This window comes from Triticum aestivum, chromosome 7A (assembly GCF_018294505.1).
Source record: "Triticum aestivum cultivar Chinese Spring chromosome 7A, IWGSC CS RefSeq v2.1, whole genome shotgun sequence".
NCBI classification, from domain to species: Eukaryota; Viridiplantae; Streptophyta; class Magnoliopsida; order Poales; family Poaceae; genus Triticum; species Triticum aestivum.
Window position 1 is genome coordinate 234766110 of NC_057812.1, and position 9630 is coordinate 234775739.

The window sequence follows — 9630 nt, forward strand, 5'->3', positions numbered from 1 at the left end:
CGAAAGTTCAATGCCAATGGAGTTGAGTGGGAAGAAGATCAATACCCCAAGACAAAGTTTGTTCCTCAACAAGAGAAGTATACTTCTTTCAAGGGGACACAAGCTCAAGATGATCTTCCACCACAAGACTACAAGCAAAAAGGCAAGGACAAGCTTCAAGAGGAAATTGACGCATTTGAAGAAGCTCCTAAGACCTTAGTCAAGTGGATTCCCAAGACTACTTCAAGTTCCACTTCATCAAGTACGACTACAACTCCAAGGATTCCCATCAAGATGATGTGGATCCAAAAGAAGAAGAACTAGAGAGTTCTTGAGGGTGACTCCGCCAACATACTTCACTCTTATCATTTTGGCAAGAACAAGTGCAATCAACTTCCACATCTTGCACTAGTTCAAGGAGTCACAAACCCTCTTGTTGGTAAGACAAGGGACAAGGTAACCTAAAAGTTTTCATGGACATCATCTTTGTGTGCATCACTCTATGTCTATGGATATCCTTGTTTGTTCCTTGTGGGACTAACCCATGTAGGTATTGAAAGTGCAATTCACTCAAATGGATAGCTCCAAGTGATCTACATCAACATTGAGCATCCACATCTTCAACATCTACATGAAGTCATCATCGACAAAACCCAAGGTTAGTTCATCCCTCTTAGGGGGGATATCACATCTAGGGGGAGCTTTACTCTAAGACTTGAGCTAAAGCAACTCTAAAGATGTGAACACAACAATGCTTTATGTAAAAGTGGTAACCCCACTTGAGCTTAAACGATGAGTATGACCTATGATCAAGTGTTCTCACTTGACTCCTAAGTCAATATACTCATATATAGATGACCTAGTCATCGCAAATTGCTTGATAGATGCTAGAATTGGTTGTGCATGCCTTGCCACATATTTCATTTGCCATCTTATTGTGTGAGCATGCTGGTTGCATATTTTACTCATTCGAGGACATCCACTTGTTGTTTTGATTGTTTGGTTTTATTTTCTTTTGCCAAGTGGATGGACAAGAATGCCTAAGAACCTCCTCTAGCTATCTATGCTTTTCTCGTCTCAAACTCTATTCATGCTGCATCACAAAATTTGATCAAGTCAGATTCGAACCACTCTGTGTGAGGAGCGCTCGGAGTCCCCGATTCGTCATAGACTTAAACTTCCAAAACCTCTTTATGATTCTCGGTCTGACCGATACCCCACTTTCGGTCCTACCGAGATCATTAAGTTGATCTAGGTTTTCGATCTCGGTGCAACCGATTTGAACATTTCGGTCACACCGAGTTTCAGTAACTGCCTGCAGTTATGAATCTCAGTGCCACCGAGTTGTTCCACTCGGTCACACCGACAGGGTCGGGCTATATATAGTCACGGGCAAAATTTGGAAATTTCTCCGAACCCCTTCGCCCGCGCGATAGCCTGCTCTGCCAACGTGGTCTCCGGATCGTCTTCTCGCCGCCAGCCGCCTCCAGTCGCTGGTCTCCGTCGCCGTCAACGGGAATTCTGCCCCGCCGTTGCCGCCGTAGCGAGTCTCCGCCGAACTAGGGTATGGACTCGATCACAGTGCTATTCCCCGTCCAATTCCTAGCACATTGTGTTCTTCATGATTCTTGCCACGATTGAAACACTCCTATCCAGTCAATACGCTCGTAGATTAGGTTTGATTCGAAAATTTTAGGGTTAGGTTTCCGCCGAAACCATCTCGGACCCACCGAGTTGAAAAACTCGGTCCCACCGATTTGGCTTATGCCATTGCACAAGTGAGACTCGGTCTGACCGAGAATTACTTATCGGTGTGACCGATTTTGGAACTCAGTGAAACCCTAGCAGTCTCGGTGCCACCGAACTGTGACTCGGTCCTACCGAGTTCACTAGTTTAGGTTCCAAAACTGCTTCGGTATCACCGAGTTTGAAAATCGGTAGATCCGAGATGATTTCAGTGGGAAACTAAAACTAAGTTTTTGGATCATTCTTTTGCAAAAATCTCTGCATTTTGTGATGCTCATCCACTCTACCTCATCTATAAACTGTTCACAGGGTCAGCAGTCAGCTTGTCAGCATGTCAGATCAAGTGACAGCCAGAACATGTGTCAGAAGCAGCAGGTGCACATGAGTGAGGGCACTAGTCCCTCCAGCTCTTCAGATGAGGGCAGCAGAGCACCCCTAGCAACTTGCCAAAAGCTGCCACCAGACAGAGGAAGAAGAGAACTTCTGATTCTGAAGATGAAGATTATGTGGCAGAGGAAGAGGCCACATCAAAGAGAGTTGAGCCAGCTCAAGGCACAAAGCCAGGGCTGAAATCAAAAGGCCAGCAGGCAGGCAGCCCATGTCAAAGGCTAGAGCTTCAACTGAGAAGCCTGCACCCAAAGAGCCAGTTGCTGCTGAGGAAAGAAAAGAAAGGAAAGGGTCAAGAAGACCGTAGCCAGAGTGCTAGGAAAGGCTTCCATCATGGAAGAGGAAGAGGAAGAAGAGGTAGCTGCACCAGCACCCAAGGCACCCAAGCTGATGGGTGATGCCATAAGATCAGGGGCTACTGCATCTAAGCCCAAGGCTGCATCAAGGTCAAGAAAGCACCAAAGAGAAATACAAGGAGCATACCTGCTGCTGAAAAGAACAAGGCCCCAGTGCCTGAAGTTGCTGAAGAAGAGGATGAAGAGCAAGTTCTCAGAAAACTCAAGCCCAATATCCCAGACCACAATGATGCTCATCCTGTGGCTGAGGACATGAAGCTCAGGAGAGACTCAGGGCTGAGGAAGTGGAGAGAAGCAGACCCATATGCTTCAAGGAGAAGGACTGCTGTGGACTACAGATTTCACACCAAGGAATAGCAGGACTTCTATGAGACAGTGCTGCTAGATAAGAAGCCCATAGTTTTGTGACATGAGATGGGTCGACTGGACCTACATGAAGGAAAATGAGGAACACTACCCTGGAGTGTATGACAGCTTTAGTGCATGTGGAGTTGCAGATTTTGTTGGGAAGAAGCTCACAAAGTGGAACGAGGAGCTAATCATGCAGTTCTACTCCACAACACACTTCTACCCAGATGGAAGGATCACATGGATGTCTGAAGGTACGAGGTACAAATCAAATATTGAGGAATGGGCAAAGTTGATCAATGCCCCATAGGAGCAAGCAGATGACTTGGACATTTATGCCAAGAAGAAGATGGACCACAACTCTATGTCCAACATGTACAAGGAAATTCCAAACGAGGCACTTGAGACTTTCAAGTTTGGGTATGTGCATTATCTTCTGTCAGGGCTGCCAACAATCAATTGGATACTGAGGCACACCTTATTGCCCAAGTCTGGAGATCACAAGATGATCAGAGGCCATGCGATCAATTTGCTACATATCTTTGATGTGCCATAAAAATTCAAGGTGATGAGCCTCATGGTAGAGACTATCAAGAGAACAACAGCTGATCAGAAGAGGAGCTGTGGTTATGCCCCTCAGATTCAGGAGCTCATCAACTCAAAGATGGGCACGGGGCATATACTTATTGGACAAGGAACACCTGCCCATCCGTCCAGATTTTGAGGACAATGAAGTTGTCATGACTGAAAATGAACCATCATCTGCCCAAGCATTCGCAAAGAAGGAGAAGGCAAGGAAGGAGAAAGCTGCCAAGATGCCAACTCAAGAGGAGGCATCTGAGTATTTCTTGAAGACCAAACAAGAGCAGCTTGGTTACCTCATTGCATCCACCCTGCGGATTGAGAAAGGACTAGCCACCCTAACTCAAAACCAGGCAAGCCTAGAGAGAATCATGGAACAAAAGTTCTATGACTTGGATGTCAAGGTAACGGAGATTCAGACTGCAGTGGAGCAGCTCCAAGATGATATGCAGGAGAGGAGAGGCAGGACTACCACTCATGCCTTTGCCAGAGTGCCCAGAGGTCCAAGGTCGTCTGCCGTGCCAGTTGCTGACACAAGAGCCACCACCTCAGCACCAGCCACAGCCTCAGTTCCACCAGCTCCAGCATCTACTTCAGCTCCAACTCCAGCGTCTACTTCAGCGTCTACAGAAGCCTTCGTCCTTGGAGTGATCCGGACTCCACCACCACCAGAAGATCAAGCCTGAGCGTCGATCTAGTGCTATGCATTTTCTAGGAACTTTTTGGTAACTTGTTGCCAAAGGGGGAGAAGATGTATAGATCATAGGCTTCGAGAGAGAGAGTGTTGCTTTTCTCTCTTGCTTTATTTGGTGGTTTTTCAAACTTGTTTGCTTTTGAGTGCTTGAGATACTACGTCATTATTTGTGAGACATTGATGATCATGTGTTTGATCATAAGCTACACTTAATGCTTGCTTAATGCTATTATCTTATCTATCTTATGTGATCATTCACTATTCTTGGTGATGAGTGCATGTATTTCATTCTTATCATTTTAAGCGCTCCACCAAGATGTATGTGACATGGAAGAGTAACCCATGACTCTAACTCCTTGTGCATTTGCAGTCCAAAGCAAATTTTAAATATGCACAAATTTAGGGGGAGCTCTTACTTATCACATACTTCTCAAAGCGACGATATATTTCATGCTTATTATCATTTGTCGAAGCTTTGATCTATATGTTGTCATCAATTACCAAAAAGGGGGAGATTGAAAGTGCAACTATCCCTAGGTGGTTTTGGTAATTCATAACAACATATAGCTCATTGAGCTAATGCTATTCCAAGATGATTATTTCAGGAAAGCTCAATGATTGGCATGGCATGGATGTGAAAGTGGAACCCTCAAAATGCTAAGGACAAAGGATTGGCTCAAGCTCAAAAGCTCAAGACTCTTCATTTTATATTTTAGTGATCCAAGATCACATTGAGTCTTTAGGAAAAGCCAATACTATCAAGGAGGGATGAGGTGTTGCTTAATGAGCCTCTTGCTTCATGTGCTTAGTGATATGCTCCAAAACCCTCAACTACTTTCCCATATCCACATATGACCTAAACCCTAAGCCAAACTCGGTCCTACCGATTCTTCCTATCCGGCGCCACCGAGTTTCACTTGTCATTAGCCACTGCCAAACCCTAGCAATTCGGTTCTACCGATAGGGATCTCGGTCTCACCGAGATGGGATTGCAAACTCTCTGTTTCCCTTTCGTAACTTTTCGGTCTCACCGAAAGAGCGAATCGGTCCCACCGAGATTGCAATGTAAATTCAGTGTTTCCCCTTTGTAACTTTTCGGTCTCACCGAAAGAGCAAATCGGTCCCACCGAGTTTGCCTGACCAACTCTCTGGTTAGCTAATTACCAAATTCGGTCTCACCGAGTTTGTGTAATCGGTCTCACCGAGATTACGTTATGCCCAAACCCTAACCATATCGGTCCTACCGAGTTGCATGTCAGTCCCACCGAAAATCTCTAACGGTCACTAGGTTTACATTTTCGGTCCGACCGAGTTTGTTGATTCGGTCCCACCGAGATTGGAAAACTGTGTGTAACGGTTGGATTTTGTGTGGAGGCTATATATACCCCTCCACCTCCTCTTCATTCGAGAGAGAGAGCCATCAGAACACATACACCATTCCAACTCATATGTTCTGAGAGAGAACCACCTACTCATGTGTTGAGACCAAGACATTCCATTCCTACCATATGAATCTTGATCTCTAGCCTTCCCAAGTTGCTTTCCACTCAAATCTTCTTTCCACCAAATCCAATCCTATGAGAGAGAGTTGAGTGTTGGGGAGACTATCATTTGAAGCACAAGAGCAAGGAGTTCATTACCTACACACCATTTGTTACTTCTTGGAGAGTGGTGTCTCCTAGATTGGCTAGGTGTCACTTGGGAGCCTCCGACAAGATTGTGGAGTTGAACCAAGGAGTTTGTAAGGGCAAGGAGATCGCCTACTTCGTGAAGATCTACCGCTAGTGAGGCAAGTCCTGTGTGGGCGATGGCCATGGTGGGATAGACAAGGTTGCTTCTTCGTGGACCCTTTGTGGGTGGTTGCTTCTTCGTGGACCCTTCGTGGGTGGAGCCCTGTGTGGACTCGCGCAACCGTTACCCTTTGTGGGTGGAGCCCTGTGTGGACTCTCGCAACCGTTACCCTTTGTGGGTTGAAGTATCCATCAACGTGGATGTAGGATAGCACCACCTATCCGAACCACGGGAAAAACATCTGTGTCTCATATTGCGTTTGAATTCTCCAAACCCTTCCCTTTACATTCTTGCAAGTTGCATGCTTTACTTTCCGCTGCCAATATACTCTTTGCATGCTTGCTTGAATTATGTGATGATTGCTTGACTTGTCCTAAAATAGCTAAAATCTACCAAGAACTAAAATTGGGAAAAGGTTAAGCTTTTATTTGGTCAAGTAGTCTAATCACCCCCCTCTAGACATACTTTCGATCCTACAACAAGCGAGGTCTAAGCTTGGGGGAGTTGATACGTCCATTTTGCATCATGCTTTTATATCAATATTTATTGCATTATGGGCTGTCATTGCACGTTATGTCACAGTACTTATGCCTATTCTCTCTTATTTTACAAGGTTTACATGAAGAGGGAGAATGCCGGCAGCTGGAATTCTGGGCTGGAAAAGGAGCAAATATTAGAGACGTATTCTGCATAGCTCCAAAAGTCCTGAAACTTTACGGAAGTTATTTTTGGAATTAATAAAAATACTGGCGAAAGAATCCACCAGAGGGGGCCCACAACCTGGACACGAGGGTGGGGGGCGCGCCCTACCCCCTGGACACGCCCCCTGCCTCGTGGGCCCCCTGGCAGGCCTCCGGTGCCCATCTTCTGCTATATGAAGTCTTTCGTCGGAGGAAAAATTATAAGCAGGCTTTGAGGAAGAAACTCCGCCGCCACGAGGCGGAACCTTGGCGGAACCAATCTAGGGCTCCGGCACAGCTGTTCTGCCGGGGAAACTTTCCTTCAGGAGGGGGAAATCATCACCATCATCATCACCAACTATCCTCTCAACGGGAGGGGTTAATCTCCATCAACATCTGCACCAGCACCATCTCATCTCAAACCCTAGTTCATCTCTTGTATCCAATCTTATCCAAACCTCAGATTGCTACCTGTGGGTTGCTAGTAGTGTTGATTACTCCTTGTAGTTGATGCTAGTTGGTTTATTTGGTGGAAGATCATATGTTCAGATCCATTATGCATATTAATACCCCTCTAATTATGAACATGACTATGCTTTGTGAGTAGTTAGGTTTGTTCCTGAGGACATGGGAGAAGTCTTGCTATAAGTAGTCATGTGAATTTGGTATTCGTTCGATATTTTGATGAGATGTATGTTGTCATCCCTCTAGTGGTTTCATGTGAACGTCGACTACATGACACTTACCATTTTTGGGGCCTAGAGGGAGGCATTGGGAAGTAATAAGTAGATGATGGGTTGCTAGAGTGACAGAAGCTTAAACCGTAGTTTATGCGTTGCTTCATAAGGGGCTGATTTGGATCCATATGTTTCATGCTATGGTTAGGTTTAACTTAATACTTCTGTTGTAGTTGCGGATGCTTGCAATGGGGGTTAATCATAAGTGGGATGCTTGTCCAAGTAAGGATAGTACCCAAGCACCGGTCCACCCACATATCAAATTATCAAAGTACCAAACACGAATCATATGAACGTGATGAAAACAAGCTTGATGATAATTCCCATGTGTCCTCGGGAGCGCTTTCCTTCATATAAGAGTTTGTCCAGGCTTGTCCTTTGCTACAAAAAGGATTGGGACATCTTGCTGCACCTTATTTACTTTTATTACTTGCTACTCGTTACAAATTACCTTATCACAAAACTATCTATTACCGATAGTTTCAGTGCTTGCAGAGAATACCTTACTGAAAACTGCTTATCATTTCCTTCTGCTCCTCGTTGTGTTCGACACTCTTAGGGCCCTCCAAGCAGCTAGATAGATCCCCTACACTTGTGGAAAAGGCTAGATAGATCCCCTACACTTATGGGTCATCACACTTCTCCCGGATATCCAAGCAGCTGACACAACCTTGCTGAAGTACTCCTCCTGCTAAGCCCTCCTGTTATTCCTCTCAGGGCCCTCCAAGGCGAGTGGCTCCAGCTTCATCTTGGGATAGTGAGCCTGGATGGTCACAAATGCCTATCGTGTGCCTTCCAAGCATGTTGAGCGCTTCCACAAGTCGACCCGGGCACTATCTCCTTGGATGCAGTGCACCAACCCAAAGAAGTTGCTCGTCAGAGGATAGCTCGTCCATAGAGATCCTCCATGGCTGGCTTGGCCACCCATTTCATCTCTGCCAACTGCTGTAGTTGGTTGCCGAGGATAGGAACGCTCACCGTCTCCTTGAATTGCAGCCAGACGGACTTCTACTTGGTTGCGTCTTCACGTGAGACGAAGTGTTGGAATGTGTACTGCACGCTTTGCGGGAGCTCTGAGAAGGCGCCTTACATTCACTAATTTTGCGTCAACTCGGGGAAGCCTTGTTGTCCAAACACACGTTGTAGTAAGTACGGCTTACCGGTGGCTATCTTGGTCACCTGTTGCGGTTCCTCCTTTGCAACATTAGCTCGGGAGGTGGCTTCTTGAGCTCGGAGGCGTCTTTCTCCTTGGAGGCCTTCAAAGCGTCATGTTCAATGACGATGATCTCCAAATCTTCCTCCACCTCAGAGATCTGAGACTAGGCAGCTTGCTGAGTCTTTTGCTCCTCGACAAGGGCCTCGACACTCTTTTGCGCTACATCCTTCTGCTGCTCAGCCTGATACATCTCCAACATATCTATAATTTTTGATTGATCCATGCTATTACATTATATGTTTTGGATGTTTTATATTCATTAATATGCTATTTATATGATTTTTGTGACTAACCTAACCTAGAGCCCAGTGCCAGTTCCTATTTTTTCCTTGATTTAGAGTTTCACAGAAAAGGAATACCAAATGGAATAAAACTTTCACGATGATTTTTCTTGGACCAGAAGACATCAAGAGGACTTGGAGTGCAAGTCAGAGAAGCCACGAGGCGACCACAAGGACAAAGAGCGCGCCCAGGGGGTAGGGCGCCCCCACCCTTGTGGGCCCCTTGTGACTTCACCGACCTAGTTTCTTCGCCTATATATTCTCATATACCCCAAAACCAACAAAGAGAGCCACGAAAACACTTTTCCACCGCCACAACCTTCTGTACCCGTGAGATCCCATCTAGGGGCCTTTTTTGGCATCCTGCCGGAGGGGGATTCGATCACGGAGGGCTTCTACATCAACACCATTGCCCTTCTGATGTAGCGTGAGTAGTTTACCACAGACCTACGGGTCCATAGCTAGTAGCTAGATGGCTTCTTCTCTCTCTTTGATTCTCGATACCATGTTCTTCTCGATGTTCTTGGATATCTATTCGATGTAATACTTTTTTGCGGTGTGTTTGCCGAGATCCGATGAGTTGTGGATTTAGGATCAGCTTATCTATGAATACTATTTGAATCTTCTCTGAATTCTTATATGCATGATTTGATATCTTTGCAAGTCTCTTCGAACTATCGATTTTGTTTGGCCAACTAGATTGGTTTTTCTTGCAATGGGAGAAGTTCTTAGATTTGGGTTCAATCTTGTGGTGTCGTTTCACAGTGACGGTAGGGGCTGCCAGGCACGTATTGTATTGTTGCCATCGAGGATAAAAAGATGGGTTTTTGATC